Source organism: Amblyomma maculatum, chromosome 6 (assembly GCF_055883805.1).
Source record: "Amblyomma maculatum isolate TAMU_Amacu chromosome 6, ASM5588380v1, whole genome shotgun sequence".
Taxonomy (NCBI): Eukaryota; Metazoa; Arthropoda; class Arachnida; order Ixodida; family Ixodidae; genus Amblyomma; species Amblyomma maculatum.
Genome location: NC_139349.1, coordinates 180,331,639 through 180,358,138, shown reverse-complemented (window position 1 = coordinate 180,358,138; position 26,500 = coordinate 180,331,639). Strand labels below are relative to the sequence as shown.

At 45.4% G+C, this 26,500-nt stretch overlaps 1 long non-coding RNA gene across 1 annotated transcript; it reads left to right on the top strand.

Annotated features, from left to right (window-relative positions):
• Window positions 1–5,081: 5,081 nt before the first annotated feature.
• LOC146187493 (uncharacterized) lies at window positions 5,082–21,168 on the top strand. Its single transcript, XR_014708243.1, has 4 exons — window positions 5,082–5,172; window positions 7,558–7,678; window positions 11,778–11,875; window positions 21,052–21,168. It is a non-coding gene; the product is annotated as an uncharacterized LOC146187493 (long non-coding RNA).
• The last annotated feature ends 5,332 nt before the right edge of the window (window positions 21,169–26,500 follow it).

Below are 26,500 nucleotides of genomic sequence, written 5' to 3'. Positions count from 1 at the left end.
TCCGGATGGCGTTCGCGGCGTTTGGCAAGGTGACGGAAGTCACGCGTGAGCGGTGGCGGATACAAGGCGTCAATGACAAGGGTTCTACGACAAGGACTGTCCTACTGAAGTTGAAGCTGGGCCTGAAAGTGGACGACCTGCCACATCAGGTACGCGTCGGCGGAGAGTTGGTCCTTGTCGTGGCGCCGGGACGCCCGATGCAGTGCCTCCGCTGCCACGGCACCGGTCAAGTGCGCCGGGAATGCAAAGTCCCCCGCTGTACGAAATGTCGGCGGTACGGCCACGCAGACAAAGATTGTGTACGCACTTACGCGGCAGCTACGGGTGCAGCGTCAAACGACGACACGGCGGAGCTCCTGATGGACGTAGTGGAGGCCGAGGAATCCGCAAAAGGCATTGAGGAACAGGAAAAGAAAACCGACGCTACGGACTCTTCAGGACCTTCCAGCAGCGATGCCGGGCGAACCTGCGGGAAACCAGATGGAAGAGCCGACTGAAGGAGTAAGCGGGCCGGCACTCAAGGAAGCAGAACCAGCGTCTCTGTTTGAGCAGAACCATGACAAGAACGCCGCCCGCTCCACCGGCGTTCCTGCCCCATCGAAGCGGCCCCACGCCCAGACCAGTGCTGAGGGAGATAAGGCGACAGCTCCCAGCGTCGAGGAGCCGCTGGCAAAAACCAGCCAAGGACGGCGGTCCAATTTGCGGCCGCGACATAATGTCTCGGCAGAGTGGAGAGACCACGACAAACCGCCACCGCAGTCAGGCCTGCCGCCAGCACCGGATGGCTCCGGTGTCAAAGACGTCGTCTAGCCACGAGCTAGACGCGAGAGGTAAGCACCATGTTACCGGCCTCTTTCCTCTGTATGAAAAATGGCTTCTGCGGCTCCGATAAATGTCAGGGGACTGGCAAGCAAGAAGAAGCAGGGCCAGGTGTACCGCCTTTTAACTTAGCATGACATCGACGTCCTGGCCGTGCAGGAAACGAAAGTTGATGGGGAAGAAGAGACCGGTAACATGGTGCGACGTTTCACGTCTAGGTATTTTGGAGTAGTGAGCCACGCAATTGGCACGTCTGCGGGCTGTGTCATTTTTGTTAAGAAATTACCCGGACTCGAGGTTCAGGCACATATGGCATGTCCGTCGGGCAGATGTGTTTGTGTTGATTTTCTGTACAACAAAAAGTATTGGCGCATTATTAGTGTGTACGCTCCAAATGTTGTGGATGAGAGGGTAGCCTTTCTTCAAAACGTACAAAAATAACATCAGTTGTGAGAAATCCCTGATTGTCATGGGCGACTTTAATTGCGTCTTGAGAGGCTGCGATAAATCCAGTACAAGAGCGTTTCGGGACAGAAGTACTGAGGCTCTGAGAAATTATAGACACTAGCAACCTTGACGACGTGGCGGAATGTTTAGAAGGGTCGCGTTGTGTGAAGTTTACACATTTCCAGCGGTCAAGCCACGCGCGTCTGGATCGCATTTATGTGTCTACAGACGTCATATCAAAATGCAGTAGTTACAATGTAGTACCGATCTCATTTTCTGATCATTGTTTAGTGGAGTGCGGGATAGGGACAAAAAATCGAGGCAATCAGTTTTCGTGGGAGACGTGGAAACTAAATAATAAGCTCATTACAGATGATATCTTTAGTAGGAAAGTAAGCGAAGAAATTGACAAAATAGAGTCTAGGGGGGAGATGAAAATATGGCAGCAGTGGGAACTTTGCAAAGAGCAAATAAAGATAGCAGCAATCGAACGGTCAAGCTGTATACGACGAGAAGAGAAGCATGAGGAGGACAATTTAAGATCCTTGCAGGCTAGACTACTTGAAAAAGAAAGCGAAGAGCCTGGTAAATGGACGGACGATATTAGGAAAATAAAAAACAGGATTGAACTGTTCGAAGAAGAGCGCTATCGTGGTGCGGGCGAAGGCGCAAGATATAGCTGCTGGGAAGACACCGTCGAAACGAGCACTAGGAATCGATAAGACGCGTGCTGAGAGAAACCACATTGAACTGATCGAATGGGGCGGGACGTTATCTGGAGAAAGTGGTCATATCCAGCAGGCGTTTCTTGAATATTATAGAATGCGGTTTACAAAGCAAGACATGGAAGTAAACGCATTCAAAGGAAAGTTTCCGGGCGCTTTACCGCGATTAGATGATGAGCAGAAAGATAGGCTGGAGCTGTCAATAACCGCGTCGGAGGTCGAGCTTGTCATAGAAAAATTGAACCCGGGAAAATCTCCCGCCCCGACGGGTTAAGCGCGGCGTTCTACAAAGCATACAAACATGAAATAGTGCCGGTACTAACAGCCGTGTACAACGAGTCCTACAAAGGAAATGTATTGCCCCGTCTTATTGCAAATCCCACACAGTGTTGAATCCTAAATAAAATGAAGCAGATAAGTTACAACAGGTTACAGCATATTCCTACTGAAAAAATTGTATGTGAGCTGTACAAGAAAGTGTGAGAGGGAATGAGAATGTATAAGAATATGTGAGTTCTTGGTAGATTAAACGTGGATTTATGAGAGCACGTAGAGCCACTGTGCAGGAACGCATGAGATTGTACAAGTTCTTGTGAGTTTGAATGAGCCCATGAGCGAGCTCACAGAAGCACGCACTGTGCAAGATTGAATGAGAATGAGCTGGTCACGTATTTGTGCGAGCTTGTAGAAGCACATGGAACCAGTGCGTGAACAGATGCTCTAAGAGAGCATGCAAACTACGTGGCCATGTACATGCTTGCATGCTAAAAGATTAGTCGTTGAGACTGTGTAGGTCCTTCCAATATGAAAGAGTTCAAAGGTAGAGCTTTCATATAATGATTACTTCATGATTATTTGCGACAGGTACACTTTTTCATATTTAACAATTTTGGTCTTGGCTTGCAGCTCATTTTCAACATTAGTAGAAAAGTGCTTGCTTCCATTCATTATGCAGAAATCTTTATATGACAACATGCACGCTGAGCAACAACTACTCGACATATCAAGCTTACTGTAAACCAATGTCAAAAGCGAGATACTTCAACTAGATCTAATAGCATCATTTGCTTCTCTTTCAACCATTCGTTTCTGAAAGTTGGACGCAGCCATAGATGCACGACAAAGGCTGTGTGCACAACATTGATGTGTTGCCTGCCAAGCAGATGACGGTCAAACTGGCGATCAAAATCTCCCTTACATTGTGTTTTGCATATGAATGGAGACAACTCACTATAACTGCACACTATTACCACCATTAGGCATCACAAGTTTGTATGAAGAACTGGTTTGTAGTTTCATCTGTAGAAGGAAAAGTAAATGTGATAGCAGAACTGTGAAAGCCAACTCCAGTACTAAACTTCACGAGCTCATATTCACTTGTAAAGACCACAGAAAGACAATTCTCAAACGAGTGAACAGCACTAACAGATGGGATGGGAGAGAAGATGACAACAATTCTGCTTCTTTATCTCCCTTACTATCTTAGAGCACTGTTCACTCAATCGACTCATTATAACCAACCAGCCTGACTCTCTTTTTCAGCACAAGGATAGGCTGAGCAAAACAGCTCCTACAGCCTTTTTGAGTTTTGACTTGCACATCTACACCTATATACACCATTTTTAAGTTTCCTGAGACTATAGCAAAAATTTGCTGAACTGCACTACTCTGAATTGAAGCTTTCTGCTGCGTAATGACACTTGCAAATGTTGTCCGTCTCAATGTCAAATAAAAAGAAAAAAAAGAAAGGATTGAATCGGTGATCTTAGACTAATGAAGAGATACACAAATCCTAGTACTTTATGAGAGGCGATACCAACAGTATGTGTTGCATCTTGAAGCTATGCACACTATACACATATATGCTGAATCATCATATTGCAAGGAAATGTATTTTATTTGGCATATTTTTCAGTGTAACTGTAGGCTGCGTCACGCGAGAGGCATTGAGGAAAGCTGCACGTGCAACTCCACGAATATATGTTGTGCAGTTTCCACCAGCAGTGCATAATCATTATGCTGCATGGAAAGAGCAGCTTGATTGCTTTAGCTTCTTTACTGTATGCTGTAGGCCACAGAGATAAGTTGAAATATTTGTATGGTCAGTTTCTTAATTGAAGTAAAGAGCGTGCAAACACCCCACACTGCCTTCACTTGAAGCTTGACCGGTAAGCTATTTTTGCATATCGCATATCTTTCCTGATTGAGAGTTCAGGCTTTCACCCCACTATCCTTGCTTTTGCTATAAGCTACAGGCATTCACAAATTTCGTCACCATTTAAGAGTTAAACACTGAAGTAGTGAGGCACATATCACACAAGAAATTATCGCTCTCAGGTGACCAGTTCGAGCTGACAGCCATAGATGTGGCGCCCATAAAGGAACAGCGGGCGAGCCGAATTGGGCTCGCCCACTGTTTTTTATGAGCGAGCACAATTAATCCAGCATCTTCTGTTTCCAAACAAATCACTTGATCTGTAAAACGCCGTATAGCCTTTCAATATTAACAAACAAACAATTGCCACTGTAACTGTTTATGAACAGGAGTTTTCGCAAGGAACTTGGCAATGAATTTGGGCCAAAGCTCCGATTCGCCGAACCACAGACCGCGGTCAACCTAACGTCCATGACAAGCAAAGCACGCAGTTTGTCCAGCATCGCGAGAAAAGAAGCGAAACTCACGGTGGTCTTTCGCTAGCACTGCTAGCACTGCTAATTTTTGAATGTACAAACTACAGGCGCGTATACACGACAAACATGCAGCGTTAGCGCGTAGACGCCCGACATCGTGCTTGCCACTGTTCGGCGAGCAGCAAAGTCGTTAGGTCAGCGACTTCCGAAACCGAAACAAGTCGAAACCAGACGAGGCAGCCGAAGCGGATCGAAGTGCTAGCCGTAGCCATTATGAGTTGGTGGCGTCGCGCCTTTTTCTCTTGTGTGTTGTTGGGGGCTTTGCTGCTGGCGGCTCTTTATTTCGAGATATACGAGGCACACAGCGCAACAAAATAGCTCGTGCGATGTGCAGAAGCGTGGTAAGGTTGTGTGCATACCTGTGCAAAAAGTGTGCTCGCGTGCCCGACAGGCAGTGCGTTTCCTTTGTGCGCTCTCACTGCAAACACTACGCTGACGACGGGACTATTGGAGGGCGGCCACCACTCGGCATACATTTGACATCTCGGAGGTAAGTTAATTTCCATCTTCCCTGTACATTCTCCTAAAAACTTTGCGCAGAACTGATGATGCATGCCAACACAGCGCTAGTTCGTAAACATCAAGACGCGCATGTCATAACATACGGTAGTTTGCTTTTGACGAGGGAAGGGTGAATGCGTTTGCAGTGTCTAGGAAAAGAGACAGTTAGTGCCAGGGGCTGCACGCTCAGAGTAGAATATGCCGTACAAATCATCACTCGTAAGACCATTGCGGGGTGCACGATGCTGGCGCCTACTGCAATTCAGCCTTCGGCAAGAATTTAGAATGGGCCAGTTCCAAGTGCCTCGACCCGGGCCTTATGTTGCGCTGCAGTTGAAGATCCGGCGCTTGTGCAGTTGCAACTACACGGATTGAATAAGTGGTAAAACCTACCTGCGTTACAACAGGGCTAGATCATTATTCTTATGTTCCATAAATATTGCGGATAACGAGATATGGAGCCGGCGAACATGCGACGGCAGTATGATTCAGCAGCAACCGTACTTAAACTCCATTGTCGAGCCTTGGGTAGCAGAAGGGGAAAAAAAAAAGTTTTGAGCTATTTTGAATTTTTTCGCCTGTATTGGGCTTGATATTTTCTTTTTCATACTTTGGTCGTGACTGAAGTAATCCCCAAAAACTACTAAGCGCATATAAATGACAGACACCAAACTCAGACATTCAGTCCAGAAATGTCAGTAAGGTGTAAAGGTAATCATGCATTCAACAGTACCAATAGTATTGATTTTCTTGTTTAATTATTTACAAATGAAGCGAAAAAAAATCTTAGTGCTGAGATGCCCCATTTTCATCTTCTCTAATATGAAATGTGAATCAAAATGTGCAGTTTTTCCGTACTCAGTATACCACTGATTCATCACAGATGTGAGAATATGAAATTCATGCAAGTTTCAAAATGAAGAGTGCATGCAGAATTCCAAGCAAAGCAAGCCTTTGCTTAAAGTATCATTCAGTTGTGGTGTTTTTGTTTAAATTTATGCATGTTTTGTAGAAGCAACGGTAGATGTTGATATGGAATTAGTGTTGTGTCTGGATCTAGATTATGAATGGCTACCACATTTATGAATTGCTTAGTTGCCACATGCACTTCCACACATTGTTTGAACAGTCACATCACATTCTGCATTTGGCTTCTTTTTACTTTTTTGCATGGAACTGTTTCCACTTTAGAGTATGTAGCCTTTCACAATTCATAATTGATCGGGTGAGCATGTTTTGGCATGATAAAAGGTTTGGAAGTTCGAGAGCATTGGCCCTTCATGATGCACAAGGGGCAGACTGCTTACTGCACTGGTACCACTATCTTCCTAGATTCCTAGATATCACTCATATTTCTATACAGAATACATGTTTTCAGAAATCCATATTTCTTGTCTGACTCTGCACATTCTTCAGTTGACATAATGGGAGCTAGGGACGAACTTTTGCCTTTCTTGGTGCACTGCTCCTGTTTCATTTAAAGAGCCGCCACATTTTCTGTAACCCGATTTGGGGTGCAAACACTGCATGTTCATAGGGTGGTCAGGGAGCAAACTTGGTGGCCCTGTGAAGGCCATGAACAATATGCTGATGATAGGCTGCCTTTAGACTGACTGGCTTGCATTTCTCGGTGTGTTTTGTATGTGCGAGGGTTCCATAAGCTGCCACATATATTGCTTTGATTTGATGTTGAGGTGACTGGCATGATTAAAAAGTAAATGTGATGATCGAAGTCTTCAGAACATTCAGAACATGCTGGGATTGTACTCCTGGCTTAAGTTGCAGACATTGTTTGCTGGTTATACCTTTGAGAGGAAATCTAGTAGATAAAGCTATGGGCAGAGTGCTTGCTTGGTATTCCAACCTAACCACCCAAACGTCACTGTTTACTGGAAACAGATTGTTCAAGCTTCCAGCCTTCCACTTGTTTACTCGTACATTGCAGTGAAGTGCATTTACGCCTTGGCACATGGCAGGCTCAGGGGCTCGTTCATCGCCACTGTACTAGGTTAGACCTCCAGTTGACTCGAAATGTCTTTTGCCATTGCCATGAAATAGTGTTTAAAAGAAGGTTCGATGACAGAAATACTGTTTGCTCTCTTAGTAGGTAAAGAAGAGTTAGCATAACATTTCTTTCGAGTTACATTACCTGGCATCTCTAGATGCGCGTTGTGCCTGCTATGGGCACTGAATTCTTGGTGTGAGATCAGAGGTTCCTGCAGAATCGCAGACTTTTATAATGCTACTTAAATTATGAGCAGATCGAGGTGATAGATGACAAGACTTTACTAATGGTCAATTCCAATCACAGGGTTTAGTGACTTACAGAACATTATTTTCTGCTCTTTTTGGAGTAACTGTATTCCAAATGCAGATCCGGAACACAGGTCCCATCTTCCCAATGCAGATGGGGAGCGATTGCTGAGCCAAGATCGGTCCCTGGAGCAGTGGATTGCTCTTCCGAAATCAACAGAACCGGCTAGAAGTTTGCTTGAGTATTTGTTCAGCTGCACCTTCTATTTCCAGTAGCATGCTCTGCTGTGCTGACTGTGCCCTCTGTGCTCCATAATAGATGATTATTACTTGCCACTGCTATGAATGCAAATTGCTGTCATGAACTAGTGCTTACTCTTGAGGACAGCAAGTCTAAGAGTAGCAGTATTATGCAATAATCTTTTTTAAAGACCTCAGCTCGGAGTGTGACTAGAAGATTTTGTGCGGAAATCATCTTTATGTGCTATTCATGATCTTAAAGCCATTCCTGAACTCTAAAACAGTGAAAATGGTGAACTGCGACTTCCTTTTATTTGAGAATAGTGCCAAAGAAATTTTACCCTGCTTGCCCACACTCGGCTATACGAAAGAATGGCATAAACTGTTGATGTCAATGCCATCCCAAGAAGCAGCGGTAAAAATGCAGACCTATTACAGGTTTAAAAACAGCTGGCACGTGTAGACGAAGCACGGTCTAGCACACAGAATAACAGGCAATTCTTCTGTCAGTTCATGGGCACCACCTACTTGCGCTGGCATGAGTTCCAAACGCAATGGGGACACAATCTGTACTGGATGCAGGTGCTCTTTTGCGGAGCAGGCAGACCACTTCACTTCTGGGATTGTAATTCACTGTATGTGCAGAGGAAAAGCAGGTGAACGTGTCTCTGCTGGCATATGTCGCATTGCCTGCTGTCATCCTTTTTACTTTCAATATGTGCTAATGACAGGAATGCTCATAGCACGAGTGAAGACACTGATCTGCGCCATTATGGAAATGCCGAGATGTTAGCATGGGCAAAGATCTCTTTGCATCACCGCGAAGCTTGCTAAGGCTCAGTTCAATGTACGAGCAAGCTAATACAATGCGGGCATATGTCAGAGAGCTCTTTAGCTATGGGCCTACGCAACTGCTGCCATACCTTTAATGAGACCTCTTGACTAAAAAGGCAACATTTTACAAAGAGCAAAGTAAATGATAATGACTTTTTTTTTTCATTTAACAGAGCTGGTGGTCACAGTGAAGACCTCATGCCACGATTGTTAATATGCCTCTACTGCCCCATTTGTAAAGCAAGCATATTGAAATTCTCGAATGAGCATGGTTACAGTCGTGAGCAGCTCTGTTAGATGTATGTCCATAAGGGTGGCATATTGTTTCATTGTTCAAAAGAATTCTAAACAATAGGTGGTTTGGAACCTAAAGGAGAAAGAACAGAGAAGCTGGCTGTAGAGGCAGAAATACTGCAAATGGTGGGTGGTGGACAGGTGCCAAGCTGTCGGGATCTGCACTTTGCAAGGAGCCTCATGCTACTCATTAGCCGCAGCTTGCCCATACCCAGCTTATATAAGCTTGGCTTGTACAAAACATGCCTGCAAATGTAACCCTCTTCAAGGCTGCCTGCACCCTACCATGGTGGTTTCAGTGTTTAGGGCATTTGACTAGTGAGCTGGGTGACGCGGGCTCGGTCTGAGCCGGGGTGGTTACATTTCGGTGGTAGCAAAACGCTAAGTCCCCATGTGCTGTACAGTGTCAGTGCACATTGAAGAAGTGCAGATAGTCAAAATTATCCAGAGCTACCTACTATTGCTGACCCTCATTGTCTAAGTTTCTTTGGCATGTTGAACCCTGTCATCAAATCAAGGTTGCCTACTGTTAGCGTTAGTAGATGACCTTCGTAATGCCACAAAGTCTGCCCCTCACCACTCTCCGAAATTTTGTTGTTTGCAACTCAACTCAGGTTACATAGTTTGATGACCCCTTTTTCTGAAACACTAGCAGTTGACGAACTCACTCCCATGCAGTGAACTCTGAGAAAAGTGCTGATTTAGTCATAAACATTTTTTTTTCATGAGAATTTGGTCAGTCATATGACCATTGAAAAGTCATCTGTTGATATGTTCATGTAACAAGCTAGGTAGCTTTATAGATGGCTTGGATATGATATCAGAAGTGCTATGATGGTGAGCTATGCTTAGTGTCTGCAATACCTTCATGATGAATGTGGTGAATGCAGATGACATTTTGCTCCACTTTTATTTCACCAGTGGGTGCCTGGTGAGTTGTCAGCGCAAGCTATTGAGTTTCACTTTCTTCATGGAGTTTACAGAGCTGTGGAATCCTGATAATAGCAGAAGTATTATATTTATGGTTCACTTACTGTTTCTTTTAATATAAAATAAGTAAATGCGCAGTCAGCAACCCTGGAGTGCAGCGTGCTATTCACCTGGACACCATAGATATTTTAATCATGCCATACCCCTTTGTTACTTTCAGTTTTCAGTTCTACAAGTCTTGATCACGGTAGCACATCACTATACTCGGGGATAACTGTGGCTGTGCAGCTGAAGTTAGGCAGAAAGGAAGAGGCAACATACCTCTTTCCCCTTGCCATGTAGAGTGGGTTACTTCCGCCCTAGTGACCTTGCATTACCTCTCCAACTTCCTCCCTTCACTTCAGCCCAGTACACTCCTAGCCCAAATAGTGAGCAAACCACTCTTCACGGCAAGGGGACAGAAACTTTTCTCCTTTTCTTTCGTACCTAGACTCGGCTGCATAGCCCCAAAACATTGCCTCCATGTACAGCAAGATTCAATGCCACATTTCTTCTCAGTGTCAGAGCACCCTCTGCTTGCTCTGTACCGCCCTTGCAGCAGCCCAGTGTTTTGTTTACCACAGAAAATCATGTCTGTGCAAGCTGTGTTGGCATGGAGAGCTGCATATCTGAGCCAACTTTCATGCTTTCTGATGAGGCTCTCATTGATTGGCTTTGAGTTCCATGAAATGTGGTCATGTGTGTTGATTAGTGTCACATGAAGTAAAATTTCACTGACTAAAATACAATCATAAGGATGTAATTTGGGTGAGTTGGTAAGGTGTCATCTTGAAAGTAGCAGCACGAAAAAACAAGGACGTGAAAAGAAGCAAGCAGATGCTAACTCGCAAGTAATGTTTATTGATGCAAATAAGAAATATATAATGCCAAGCAACACTGCAAACCACTCAGTCACCAATAAGCAGACAGCAAAACATGAATCACTAAAACTTCCGAACGGTTCCATTTGAGTAGATATAGGTGGAGGTCAACTTGGCTGTGCATTGTAAGAATGCACTGGTTGCTTTCAGTTTCTTTCTGCTGTGCACATTCTGGCTGTCATCCATTGCAAATCAGCTGAGAAATCATTGAAGCTAGACATATTTTACAACTAGGTAATGAATGTGTTAGTGAGCCATCCATCATGTTACCATGCAGTGAGTTGGGTTATCTAGATAGGGAACTGTTCTTAAATTTTAGTGATTCATGTCTTGCTTTTTGGTTATCAGTGATTGAGTGGTTTGCGTTGTTGCTCGTCTTCTCTATATATTTCATGTGTGCTTCAATAAACATTAGTTGTAAGCTAGTGCCCGTATTGTCTCCTTTCATACCCTTGTTTTTTCTTGCTGCTTCTTTCAAGATAAAATACAATCTTTGCTACTTCGGTCATAAAATGAATTTTAATGAAGTTCCACATCTCTTAGAAAAGTAGTATTGTAGTTGCAGGCATGTATTAGGCCCTGCAGTACCAATTAAGGTGCTCGCTCGATGTAAAGCATAAAGAAAGGGAGGGCTTGTCTGATCTCGAACCTAGTGGGAAATGGTAGATTATGGATAGGCTGTTAAAATGCACTTGCAGTTAAGGTCAAGTAAATGCTTTTTTATTTGTAACTAGGCGCACTGTGATGCCTGACTTGCTTTTTTGCCAGGCTAGCGACGAGATGGAGTGAAAGGAGTTATTTTATTTCACTGTTGGTATGTCTCGGGTGATGTCAACATTGTTTCTTCTCTGGCATTGTAGGCAATCGCCCTTCAACTAATTGAATCCCAAAGTGAAATTTTGAATTAAAAAAATAATAATTTAAGATTATTTAGCAGGCAGAGGCAAATTTCATGCAGTGACCTGCACCAAAATGTCGTGCATCATTTCAAGAAAAAAAAAACAGTATTGTGGTGTTCCTACTCTGTGCCTTTATTTCTTGCTCACAAAGCCTCTGCATTTACGTGTTGCACCATATTACGTTTTCACTAATTTCTTGGGTCATGGTACTTTTTACCTTGCAGCAAGTTCCATGTGGCTTCGTAAGCAATGGCTCCTTCAAGCTCTATACCCTTTGCCGGAATTGTGCTGTGCTGTGGTGGGCAAGAAGCAGGACATTGATGTATGTACTGAAGACATCTTTCAGTATGTGTAGTTTTTTATTTGCCTAACCCACTACTGCATTTGTGGCCCCTCATGTTTATTTTGACATTTAGGTTTCTTCAGTGTTTTCTTTGCTTGCTGCCGTTGCTTATTGGCTATGACATTTGGCTGTTGAGTTTGAGAATGCGGAGTGGAATGGTGCCTGTGGCCTGTTGATATAGGCAAAATGCAAATTTGCCTGCCCCCATTTGGTGCCACTGCATAGCTTGAAGAACTTTTGTGGAAGAGGGCTCTGGAAATTAACCCAGAGCCCTCCTTCTTGATGTCTCTCATAGCTCATGTTCAGCTTTAGAGTAATAAAAGGACATTGAAGACAAGCTGAAGCTGTCTTTTATTATAAATTACTGCATTCTATCCACTAAAGTGCTACTTACTGAAAATGCGAGCTTACTTCAAGATAGGAAAAGCCAGAAGTTTTGAAACAGATGTCATTACCAGCTGATTTCATAAGTTCTACATGATGCATCCATACTTTATTGGGCACAGGCCCCAGAGGCTGGGCTGGTAAGCCATTCCCTTCAATATGATGATCATGGAGTGTGGTTTACACAGGCCTTTGATATCATTGAGTACGCTTGGTTTTCAGGAACTATTTCAAGGAGCTTTGGAACTCCTGAAATTATTTGCTGCTTAAAATTCTCAAAAAAATTGCATGGTTTTTCTCTAAAAGCAAGCCTACATGAAAATTAAAAGTGCACTTCAGAGGGAACAATCGAAGAGAGCATGAGCCTATATAATATAAACCCAAAGTGACAGCCTGGCATGCGTCCAGACCATGGTTACAGGTGGCTCTCTTTTTCGCAGTTGCCACCTCTCTTGTCCCTATTTAATTTTTCTTTTTTTCAGCATGTTTGTCTTTGTTTTCCTAAATTTCACACATTTATGCAAAACTACTGTGAATAAATTTTTCTCAAATTGGAACTCCTTGAAGACCTTTCTGGAGGGTTATTTTTCTGGTCTTCCTGTCTTCAACTAGACCCGTTGATGGCTGCTTTCTTATAAATCAGCTCTGACAAATTTCCTCTCTAAAAGGCCCCCCTGCACTTTTTTGGTAGCTAAACTGAGTGCGAATATAATTTGTATGTAAAGTGAAAAGAGAAAACAGGGGAGTGTTATTGATAATACTATGCCATACGTAATCATAGACCATGAATGAAGTATGAGGTTTTTCTGGCAGAATATTTCTGCAATGCTTCTCTGCTCAGCGCAAACCCCTTCACTGTGGCGGCCAAACCTGTTTTGGGGGCAGAAATAGGTGGCTGCCAGGAGAGATTTCTTGTGACAATGACCACATCCATTACCTGCTCCACTCAGTAACAAAACTCATAACGCCCCCCCCCCCCCACTTCCGCCCTTCTGGTTTTCAATAGTGAAGGCATGCTTCTCGTCAGATTCGTGCATAACATGAGGTTTGATACAGAAATATTCAGCATTGCACCCAACTTCTGCCCCAAAGGGAATTGGGAGGATATTTTTGCATGTCTTCAGTGCACAATCATGAGATACATCAGTGACATAGCCTATGTGTTACGTACACATATCTTGTGGAGTTTGTATTCTTTTTTTCCTTGAGAGAGAAGCGCTGCTCAGTCAAAAAGCATGATGCAAGGGAATTTAGAGTGAGCGCCGATTCTGTGCATTTGCTATCTTTTGCTTAGCTTTCATTCTTTTTCTTCCGGTGGTTTAGTGGCGTTGGTGGTATTCGAGCAATGCAAGGACACGGAGTCAAGAGTGTTCTTCTTCACAGTGCGCTGCAGGGATTGTGCATTTGTTTTCCTCATTGTAATGAAAACATGCAAGGCTAGTGCATGAGTTACTTGCACACACGCACGCCACACACATGCTGTTTTACAGTGGCAGAAAAGAAATAACTGTCAAGACTGAGAGCATCTTCTAAGGGCGCATAAACGTTGGTGTTTGAAGTTAAGTTGTAAATTCATAAAAGATGTGGCTTAGCTTATAAACCAACAATTTTCCGGCACTATCGTTTCACACAACGGGTTTAACTTAAGGTACAAGGGTGGCAGATCGAGCCCTGTGCTCTAACGTGCTGCGCACAGAAGCAATCAAATCTTGAGCGCTCCCTATACCGCTGCTCAGGTCAAAGCAACCCAAACCTCATTGAAACAAAAGTGACGTGGCTATGTCACTCCTGCATGTCCTGCATGGGCTTTTTTTTTTCATTCTACTGGGAGAGAGTGAGAAAAGGGTTGCCTGGTCTGTGCGGGAAGGACGCAAGGGTGCTGGGATGTTGGTCCTTTAAAATGAGTGGCGGGTGGGAAGGGGGAGTGGAGGTAATGGGAGGGGAGTCTAGCTGTCCTGCGAGCTAAACGCACAGCAGTATGCATGCTTTCTTTTTTTATTATTTAGCAGTGCGGAAAAAATGAATGAATCGAGGGGGGGGGGGAGGGCAGGCTGGCCAACGCAGGCAGCACGGTTTCAAGTGAGTGATGGCTTGGAGCTGCCTCGGCAAAGCACAGAGCAGTGTGCATGCTTGCTTTTTTTTTGTAGCACCGAAGATTTGACTGGTTCTGTGTCCGCACATGGGCTGGTTTGTACCTTGAGTTAAGCCCCCCATGTGATACAAGCCTGAGTCGCTTTGGGGCGTTAAACCCCATAAAGCAAACCTTATGTGAAACATCTTGTATAATTCCATTGCTTAATCCAAACGTCAAAGTTTACGTGCCCTTTAGAAGATGCTCTGTCTTGACAGAATTACTTTTTTTTGCGCCACTACAAAACTGCATGTGTATGGGCACGTATGGGCATGCGTGTGTGCAAATAACTCTCACTCTGGTACTCAATATATATGCAGCCCCGCACACGGCAAGTACTCTTGCACATTTTTTTTAGACTGCAGAAAGCAAACGCACCATCCCGGTGACATGCTGCGAAAAAAGACTCACGACTCCAGAATCCCACATCGCATTGCATACCAGCCGTTCCACCAAACTATCGGAAGAAACAGAACGAAAACAAAAAATTGCAAACGCACAGAATTGGTGCGCACTACACTCCCGCGCATCGCGTCTTTTGACTAAGCAGCATGCCTCTGTAAAAAAAAAAAAAATCTAGGAGATATGTGTATGTGACATATAGGCTACATCACCCATGTATCACGTGACTGTGCACCCAAGATGTGCAAAAATATTCTCCCACAAGGATTTTGCTATATAATATAGGTGACGCATTGAGTTTTGCAAAGGGTCCAAGTAGGTCATTGTGCTCCTACTTTCTCCCTGGCCAATTCAAGGGGTGAGAGGCACCTAAGAGCACAATTACCTACTATAATCTATATGATCTCGAATGGGCCAGGTGCAGCAGACAGCTTGTGAGATTGAGTACAGTGACAGGAAATCTTGACTTCATAAGAATACATTGACTTCAACTCCACGTAGCCCTGAATGCCTGCTTTTCATTTATTGGCAGTTATGTGACCTTGAGGGCTCATAGACTGGCACTCAACTTGAAAACACTTGACATCTTATCATTTGTTCTCTCTGTGGGCTTTGTTCTGCGCGTTTACAAGCTTTTTACTAAAGTGGATACAGTGAGTACGCACAGATCTGTTCTCTGAAGCATTGGCTGAGTGACAGCCCAGGTCAAACCTGGTTAACTTAGAACTTCTAGCACATTATTTTTTCTGGGTATGGCTTTGGTATTCCTCCTGACATCCCAGCTTCTGACACCAAGTAGGCATAATCATGGTCTATCACTAACTCCAGTGCTGTAGTTGATCATCACATACTTCTGTGGTGCTGCACATTTTAAGTTGTTGCTGTATATGAGCAGTGTTTCAGAACCTACTTAGTGCAGAGCTACGGTACAAATTTGAGGACTAATAGTAAGTTTGCTCTGCTTGGTGGCTTCCACAGACAAGGACACACTTGTGGGGACGGCATGTTGCGTACATACCTGCAGCCAACCCTTCCGACTTTTTAGAAGACTTCAGATGTTTGACCAAACTTTCTGATTGCACGATCACTGCCCTAAATCTTCCGATAAGGGGCTTCTGCCTGCAAAGAATGGCTTTTGCGGAACCAGCACCGAGGAATCAGCAGCCGCATTATAATTTCGAGCATCTCCATCAAAGGCCACACTAGCACCATCGGCATCATTGGCTAAGCAGGAAATCAATCAAAACAGACTTTAGCCGAGCAAGAGTAGGTGTCGCTGGCTGCGAAAACAGTTGGTGTACTGCACTTCTTGTAGGCAGTGATGCACAGCTAATGCAGCCACAGTAGATATAGATGCTGTGCTGGCTTTGCTTTCGATCTCAGCTAAGGGCAGCCACTCAGTGTACTTCAGGTTAAAGGCTTTGCCCAAATGTCATGTTATCTGATCCTTCTTATTGAGCTCAGCCGCATGCCTTATGTTACTAAGCTGCTCTATGCTCAGCAATGGCGTGAATGCTCTTTTTTCGGAACCAACGCAGCCAACGACGGTTACGGATGAAATTACGTGTAAATGGGCTAGTTATGGTTTTGCATTAAAAAATTTAAACAGCGCTCCGATGGTACTGAGAGAAAACTGGTGGTGGGCATGCAGATCAGTTTTGCGTTGGCTATAGAGACGTAGTGAGAACATTTGGTGGCGGCCTGCAGATATCTCGACGGACGCACACCTTTAGACATGCATTGCATGCTTGCTGCTGCATGTTTTTATGCTTAGGATGTTTAGATTAGGACGCATCAGACACTGCCTGAAAGTAGCAGCCGCCTCCCCCTTTTGTACACAAATGCTGCCTCCTCCCCCCCCCCCCATTTTTGCAGTCTTCCCATTTTTGGTCTTAGCAAGTACGTGTTGAAAATCAGTATGCAGAAGACTAAGGTAATGTTCAACAGCCTCGGGAAGGAACAGCAGTTTGCATTAGGTAGCGAAATACTGGAAGTAGTAGGCGAATATGTCTACTTAGGACAGGTAGTAACCGCAGATCCGGACCACGAAAAGAAAATAACAAGAAGAATAAGATTGGGATGGAGCGCATTTGGCAAGCACTCGCAGATTATGACTAGCAGCTTACCGGTATCGCTCAAGAGGAAAGTATACAACAGCTGCATCTTGCCTGTACTCACCTATGGGGCTGAAATGTGGAGGCTAACCAAGAGAGTTCTACTTAAGTTGAGGACAACCCAGAGGGCTATGGAACGAAAAATAGTAGGGGTAACATTAAGAGATAGAAAGCGTGCAGAGTGGGTCAGAGAAATAACTCAAGTTACCGACATTCTAGTAGAAATTAAGAAGAAGAAATGGACATGGGCAGGACATGTAGTGCGAAGAGAGGATAACCGATGGTCGCTGAGGGTAACAAACTGGATTCCAAGGGAAGGAAAGCGTAGCAGGGGGCGGCAGAAAGTTAGGTGGGCGGATGAGATTAAGAAGTTCGCAGGGGTCAAGTGGATGCAGCTAGCACAGAACCGGGTTAAGTGGAGAAATATGGGAGAGGCCTTCGCCGTGCAGTGGATATAATCAGGCTGATGATGATGATGAAGAAGTACGTGTAAAGGAAGCTGGGGCCACTAGTAGCGCGATTGAGCCTTGTGAACAATGTCAACATCTGTGCTACAGGCATCAATGGCTTGCTTGTCACATCAGGGTACTATGTACTCTACGGACACACGGTGCTGTCAAAGCGGTTGGTTCACTTGTTCTGTGGAGACATATTCACGGTAGGCAGAAGGCATGGCTTTGCAAGTGCAGTGACCATTGTGGCTCCAAGCTTTGTTTGGAAACTGAAATCAGCGAGTTGAATTTGTTGGTTTAGGTGTATATGTAGCGAAGAAGCACGCATATTTTCTTCCCTCTCCCCTGAGCCCTGCAAGCTTAAAGATCAAGTGTAGCAGCAACTTCAAATCAAATCTTAATAAACAAATTTGGTCACTAAATTTCACAGCATTTCTCAATGCATATGTCATGTTCTACATGAACAATATCACAGCAGCAGCGACATTTTGCCTAACATTAAGCGTTTTCAGCTGTTTTTCACAGCTGCCTTTTCATGCAGCCTGGGAAACGTTCTGTTAGCCTGTGAATATCGAGTTTGCTTCTGAATGTTCAGAGGACTTGACATTAGGACATGAGTGTTTTGCGTGTGGAATAGTTAATTCAAATTTTACCCTTGTGGCCAAATTAAAAAACATGTCTCCACTCGACGCTACCTCAGCTCCATAAAGTGCAGAAAACAGTCTTTTCTCTACTTAAGGTTCAGTTCAGATTCTTGAATGCTTTTCAGCATTTCTTCCGACTTACCCTTCAGAAATATTTCTCCACTCCAGACAGCACAAGTGGCATACGGGGCAAGACTAATGGCGAATTCGAGCGGGAGAGCAGGCGCCCTCGAGAGCACTTCGAAAGTGCTCTCAGACAAGTGGGTGCCCTCCAGTGGTAGAGCAGGAGTAGAATCACTGGCTTCCAATGGTAGAGGAGGAGGTCTTTTCCTTTGCTGAGAGCACCTGAATGCACTCCCGGCTGCTCCCTCATCTAAAGCGAGTGTAGAGGAAGTCACATGACATAAAGCGGTGTATCCGCACCATCTTTTTTCTTTTCTCAAGTCGGTGACGCTCTAAATGGTGGCTGCAAAGCATTGCTCAGGTTTGAGGGTCACTGCTGGCATCGAAAGGGCCAAAGGAGGCAGATCGCCGCGCTGTGAGAACAAATGCATGCAAAGCAGTTCTACATAGAGTGTTTGCTTCTCCTCGGGTTGCAACTGCTGCTACTGCGGGTAGGCGGAGAATGCTGGGGAGGGAAGTGCGGTCACAATGGTCGTGGCGTACTGCTCTCGACACGCAGAGAGCGTTCCCGTGGGAGGAAAATGGTCACAATGGTCGTGGCGTACTGCTCTCGACACGCAGAGAGCGTTCCCGTGGGAGGAAAATTACACCCTCGCTCGGCGTGCTCCTGTACTTCTCTGTACTGCTCGGCACCTCTGCTCTCGTCCCCCCAACCGAATGGGCCATAAGGCCAAAATTTGGCCCGGAAAGTGCATGCCACTACGTGTAACATGCTCACTTTCTAATGCCAAGTCCTTGTGAACAGCATCCACAAGCTGCCTCAAGAGTCACAGGCTAGTAGGCTGTGGCGGCCGCTTTTCGATGGAGACTAAAAGCAAGGCGCCCATGTGCGGTGCGACATCAGTGCACGTTAAAGAACTCCAGGTGGTTGAAATTTCTGCAGTCCTCCACTACAGCATTTCTCATAGCCTGAGTCGCTTTTGGACGTTAAAAAAAAAAGTCACAGCCTAGTAAAATATGTTTTGCAGACTGCATGAACAAGGCAGCTGTGAAAAATAGCTGAAAACAATTCACATCTATCAACATTCACTGCCAGTGACATATGGCTGATGTAGAACAGGATTTAGGCATTGAGAACTGCTCGAACTGCTGTGAACTCTAGTGACCTAGTTGCATATTTGCCCTCTGAGTGCTCAGCGGCGAGCGTTGAGCACATGTGAGGTTCAAAGAAGCATGTTATAGCGCATGCACCCAAGCCAACAAATTTGTCTTTCCAGAAGCAAATGCTGCTTCTGTTTCCAAGCAAGCTAGGAGCTTTAATTTTAAGCGCACTTGAAAAGCCATGCCTTCCACCAACTGCAAATATCTCTCCACAGCTAAAAAGACAGAACTGACCCCCCCCCCCCCTTCAGCACTGCATCTAGACATAGAAGTATATTTGAGGCAATCAGAAAGCCATTGATGTGTGCAGCACAGGTGTTCCATGGCACAACTGCACCTCCGGTACCTCGCTGTCTTCCTATTTACAATATGACATTCCCCACGATTGCACCACTTTCCACAGTAGTTCACAGAAACCACTGCACATGTTTCATTTGCTGTTAGCCATCAAATGCTTTCTGCAACTTGGCACTCGGCGTGCTCTGAAATGTTGATAAGGTATCTGGTGATGACTTGAAATGTGTTTACACCACAGTAGCATAATGCGATGATCAACTACAGCATTGAAATCTGCAACTGACGATAGTTATCCATGCTCAACGTCAGCCGCAGAAACTTGGGAGGCTTTTCTTGGTCGTACTTGAAACGATGTTTCAGTATTTTCGCGTCAGATTGAGGTTCTCGGAGCCAATGCTTCAGAGAGTGGGTCTGTGAATCCTTATTGTATCCACTTTCATGAAAGGCTTGGTATGCAGTAGAACGAAGTCTGCACAGTGTGTGAAAGCTGTGATGCCCCATGTTTGCAAGTGGAAGTCTAGGTGTCCCTGTAGTAGTGTCATTGCCACTTATAGATGCTCTGTTTTCTCATGCACTCGAGGAGCAATTCAAGTGGAGCTTCATTTCAAAAAAAAAAAAGGGGCCTCGAGGACCGCTTGGAGTAAAGGTGTTAGTCAAGGCATGTTTGTGAATATCAGTTAACCTGATCCCTATGCACTGTTTCCACTGCCTCGGGTGGTTAGGGTATTTCTCGACCTTATTGGAAGGAAGGCTGAGGGGCCGTCATGAATCCTAACCAAGCTTTTAGTAAACTTGGGGAGAGTTGTGCCACTTCTACATGCCATTCTCGATCACCATTGAAAGATTCCATCATCTCACTAAGCTCTTGTACCCCGCTATTGCCATTGATAATTCGCTGCTGGGCTCAAGTAATACTCGTGCACTTTTGAAGATGTGTTATCAACTGTTTTTGTACAAGTTGCAATGATGATATACTTTCCGTACTGTTCTGTGTGCAATTTTGTTTTTCTTCTATGACCATATATGTAAAATTGCATAATCTTTCATTTCAGGTTTGGTTTTATTCCTAGCTCTGTGTGCTAAGCCATATCTAGAATGCACACTTCTATTTCTCAAAGTCCAGTCTCCAGTTCTGGACTGCTCTGTTCACTCTAGTTATTGTAGCTTTCCATGAAGCAGTGCTCAGATGTCTTTGATTGATAGGATATGGTTCAAAGACCCTTGAAATATCTGTTCGATTAAGGTATTAGATTTTGCGATGGACTGATGCTGAACGCCTGTATTCTTGTGTCAGTTCGTCATATTTCTGTAGTTCAGAATCGAAACTTTTTGAATTGTTATCAATTAAAAATAGAGCACCTAATTACCCCTTTCTCAGAATGTTTTGTAAAGACAGCTGAATTTTCGGATTTTGGAATATAGTCCTGCTTTTTTTTGCATTTTGCAGATGTCGCACAGCGAAAACCTGTATCCAAGCCCGAATCCAACAGGCCAAGAGCAGCTGAAGAAGGAAACCTGCATCCAAGCTCGAACCTGGTGGACCGAAAGCAGATGCTTTGTGACCACAGTGTATCAGCCAATAAAGCCAATCCAGGTGACCACATGTATCTTTTGGAAGCTTGCATTCTTTGCACTTGAGACTCATCTCATGGAGAGCATCATTTCTGCAAAGCATTTTGTGTCATAACTGTAGCAGAAACTGATTGAGGCCTTGCACAAGGCCTAAAGCTGGCATATTAGTATTATGCACAACACAAACATGAGGTGTGATGTAGGAGCCTTGCAACCATGCAGAGTATCACCATAGGATGGTAGCATTCCCATGCTGAATGTCTCATCATCTGAGATCTGACTAATGTCTTGTACCTTCAGAGTGCACTCATTCCTTGCACTAAAGGCCCCAATATAGTCCGACGTTTTCGACGCGACTGGCTAAGTCTACGACGTTAGCCACGGCGCGTCGGCTACGACGGGCGCGTCAAAAAACTGCCGCTTCTGCAGTCTGGCGCGGCTGGCGTGCCCGATGCCGCGGCGCGCATTCGCACAAGACGCCCTCGAGGGCTGGTACGTTTTCGGGGTTCATTTTCGAGCAGACGACAGGGCACCTACAGGGACCTGGCTGCAGCCTATCAAGGCACTAATTACTGTTGTGATCAAGGCAATGATGCGATGTGTTTACTGCGAATGTTCAAATGGCACAAGGCATTTACAGCCAGCCGTGGAGACGTCCAGCCCAGCAACGGCCTGAGCCCGCGCCGCCGACGGCTACAGACGGAACGATGATTGTATACGTGTGTGTTTTACTGAAAACTAATCAAAATTTAAGTATATGTACGATTACAGAGGAGTTAGAGATTACACAATAATGAGGATCACTTTCTCGGCTGGCCGCAGTTCCTGTAGAATTCCATAAATTTCGCGAATTCCCTGGTTATTGAACCACTGACGTTCCGTGAGGCCAAATCGAGTACGGCCTTCGATTCCGGCATGTACCGGTCACAACTTTATGCGAAGCCGCTTCCGCAGTTTTTGGTATTCTTCCTATGAATGTACTGCAGATAAGTGAAACAACACCATCGTTACACCACCTAGAGCAATGCATTAAAACGAGCATGGCACACGCACCGCAGCGAAGAACTCACAGCTGTGCCTAGCCGCACTACTGACAGTTTGCATCGCAGGCATTTTTCTTTCCTCTGAACGTCTCTGTATAGTCAATCCGCTTGGTATCATAGATGCAGGGCCGCCCTCGAATTCCTTCTAGCAGCTTTTCCGCAACGGTGTCTGAAATGCGCACGTGGTTATAGCACGGTCTCTGTCTACATGCAAGCCGCCATCTTCACTGCGCGTGAGAAATGCTGGAATGTGTGGCCGACGCGGCTGACGCGGTCGGCGAGAAATAGGCGAGATTCTATTTGCGCGTCGGCGACGTTGGGCCGCGTCTGCTCACGCTCGCTACGTCCATCACGCCGTGCCGTTGGACTATAGACCTCGGTTTTTCGCTGACGTAACGTCGCGGAGGCCGACGTGCGCGCGCGCGTGTTACGTCGGACTATATTGGGGCCTTGAGTGCCCACATCCATGCACTCTGAATGTTGATAGCTATGCACAAATTTTGCCGCACACACACGGGTACAAAAGTCCTCACAGTGTGCACGCCTTCGCGCTGTGAGCACGTTGCACGTTCTCCCACCGTGCACACATTGCGCGTCCTCTCATCGCACATCCTCGTTCGTATGTTTTCGTTCGTACATCCTCGTTCGCACATTCTCGCGCTGTGCGGGTCGATAACCACGCACAGATAACCACGCAGAGCCTCGTACAATATTTTCAGTAGGGATATATCGCCCTATCGCACTCACGAATGTAGATTACAAAGTGTTTATGAAAATTCTAGCCCGTAGACTACAGTCAGTAATTCAACGGTTAGTTGGACCACACCAGACGTGTGGGATCAAGGGTCGATCCATTGTTTCCAATGTGCATAAAGTGAGGAGTGTGCTTGAGTGCTGTTATCACATAAACAGTTGTGTAGCCATCCTTCAGTTGGATCTGGAGAAAGCATTTGATTGTGTCTCACATGAAATCCTGTTCTGCATACTCGACCATCTGAATATAGGGTCCGTCATTCGCGAGGGAGTGGCCATGGCGTACCGAAGCTGCACAACAAGATTGATTGTAAATAAGAGTTTGGGGGCCCCCATAAACGTGCAGCGTTCGGTGCGCCAAGGTTGTCCCCTCAGCCGTCTGCTATTCTGCATTTACATCGAGACACTGTGTTAAATATCATAGAAAACGACAAAATTCGTGGCTTCCAATTCCAAGCTGCAGAAGTTAAGCTGCTGGCATATGCGGACGATGTGGCTATATTCGCAGTGAATCGGGAAGGGGTAATCGAGGCCGTGTCGTCTGTAAAAGAATTCACAAAGGTTTCCCGCAGTAAAGTTAATTGGTCAAAGTCCCTGGGGCTTTGGCACGGAGAATGGCCAACGACGCCCGAGAAGTTCGCAAACATGTCCTGGGTGACAACACCAGTAAAGTACTTGGGAGTCCCACTAGATAGTTATCGCGATAGCGAATCGTACTGGAGGGCACAGACTCAAGCCATGCGGGAAAAGGTTGAGGGGTGGAAAGGGCAACAATTGTCAGTTTTCGCCAGGGCCACAGTGTGCAATATGTTTTTTTTATGTCCAAGCTGTGGCACGTGATGAAAGTGTTGCATTGTGCAAGGATGAACGTACAGAGACTGCACCGGATATTTGCTATTTTTGTGTGGGCGGCAGAATGGGAACGATGTAGCCGGACCAGTTTATTTAGGCGGGTGAAGGACGGTGGCCTGGGTTTGGGGCATTTATTTCTACGACAGATTGTAAACAGATTTCTTTTTGTTCGGGATGTAAAGGATCCATTATTGCGTACTCTGTGCCAATTAATGCTCGGAAATGCACTGCCGCACTTTGTTGTCTCGACCGAAAGTGTATCGGGACGCATTTTTGGTTATTTTAGAGAAGTTGTCGCTAGTGTGCGATTCCTGTCTGTTCGATTTTCTTATGAATATTTATCTTGTGTTAGCAGGAAGAAGCTGTACAAGGATTTGTGCGACGTAGTTCTTCCCATACCAATGTAGAGGGCCTTATACAGTGGAGGACCAGGACGCGACTTACTTAAGCGGGTGAAGGCGATGCAGGTCCCGTCAAATGCAAAAACTTTTTTCCTTAAGTTACACACGGGAACAGTGCCAGTTAAGAAGTTCTTGGAAAGGAAGAATTTATTTTTACCTTGCGGTTCGCACTGCTCAATTTGTAAACAGCCAGAAACTATACACCACATTTTCCTACATTTTTGGAAAGGGGTATACTTTTGGGATATTTTACAAAGGTCTTTAAAAAAGGAATTTCCATTAGACTCGCATGGTATTAGGTACTTGCCAGTAGAGAATGAGGATGGGGTGCCATTTGATCTTATTATGCTAATGGCCTTCCACTGTATTTGGCGCTCGAGAATGGCAGGTTACCATTGCGATCCTGACGCACGGCCAGCATGGATCTATTTTCGGGAAGGCATGAATAGATATATTGAAATTCAGAAACTTGCTCCTGAAGCTCCCGATTGGCTCGGAAGATTGGAGCCATTAGTGACCCTAAAAGAATTTTAGCATGACGACGCCACAACCCACCTGGCTGATTGTTGTATTAATGAATGCTCATCGTGCCCTGTAAGTGGTTTTGTGTATTGTGCCGAAGTCAGGCAATAAAGAAAAGAAAATTGGCCTTGGCCGAATGGTTAGTCAGAAAGCTTTGGATCAAGAGGTACCGAGTTCGAAGCGCACTAGTGTTGCAGTTCTTTTTTTCGCTAGGTTTTTATTTCTTTTTTTTTTACTTTTGTTATGTTGTTGATGCGCTTCGTTCCTTTTCAGTTTTACTTCTTATCCGAGGCGTTCCTTTTTCTCCGGGCGACCGGTGTCATCAGTGTGGCGCGTGCCATTATGCCTCGCCCCAGTACGCACAGTTTCCAGCGTCATACAGGGCCCATAATCAGGTATGACACTTGGACGCTGGGACCCAGCGGCACTGGTTATTGCAATAGTGATGCGGCAGTGGAATATGCTATTTTACTTTCATATGTGCGTTCATCCACAGCAGTATATTCACAATATTGCTTTGCATGGTTATGCTCGAATAGTACTATACAGGAAACTTGACGCAACAGATAGTCGAGGCTCGCAGCCGCTGGTGGAAACCCTCCTTCCGAAAGGGAACTGGCCAAATTCGCTCGTGGTCAATAAAAAAAAAGCCCGGTGCTCGCCTGCGGTTTTTTTTCGTGCGAATAATCGTATTGTCGCGTAGGCCATTATATCCTTTCACAATAGGTGTTCATATTGCAACGAGTACAAGGCAGCGAACTCTGAACCGATCAGTTCCACACACTGCACTGTTTAGTTCTCTTCTTTCTCGGTTCCGCGAGGCACGCGGCATTACCCCCCCCCCCCCTCTTAGAAAGCGGCGACTCGACGGTGGGAGTGTCCTTGAGCTATATGCACACAGGAGAAGCAGGGAACACTGCAGACGCGCAGAAGATCACTGCCTCTCATAATACGGTTTCAATCGCACTACATGAACAGTTTTAGCACTTGGGTGCCGCCGTATTGAGAATTTTTGATCCCGAGGAACAACTTCATAGGTCACGCTTCTAAGACGTCGAATCACCTCATATGGCCCAAAGTAACGGCGAAGCTTCTTGGAGAGTCCTCGACCGCGCACTGGTGTCCACACCCATACAAGATCGCCAACGTCTCGGTGTCGGAGGTTGTACCGACTGGCATCGCGGTGTTGTTGATGTTGAATACGGCACCGTGTGAGCTGGCGCACTTAATCAGCCCGCTGCAGAAATATGTCGACGTCCGCATAAGCGTTGGTGGTGTCGTCGCCGTGACTTATGGGTAGCATAGCATCCAACATTGTTGTGACGGGACGACCGTACACTAGCTGGAATGGCGCAAGACGGGGTGTCTCCTGTTCAGCCGTATTGTATGCAAAAGTTGCATACGGAAGGACTTCATCCCACGTGCGATGCTCAATGTCGACGTACATGGAATTCATGTCTGCAAGTGTTCTACTGAGGCGTTCAGTCAGTCCGTTTGTTTGTGAATGATAAGCAGTAGTCCTACGATGATTTGTGCGGGTAAGACTGAAGAGAGCCTGCATTAGTTCAGCCGTAAAGGCTGTACCGCGGTCAGTGATAATAATCGATGGGGCACCGTGGCGCAGTTCGATGGTCTTAAGAAAAAAATGGGCTACTTCTGCAGCAGTACTCTGTCGACACTACTATTCATCTGTGGCCTGATTCGGACGTTGGGAAAGGGCCCAGAAGATCTATACCCACTTGCTGGAAAGGGG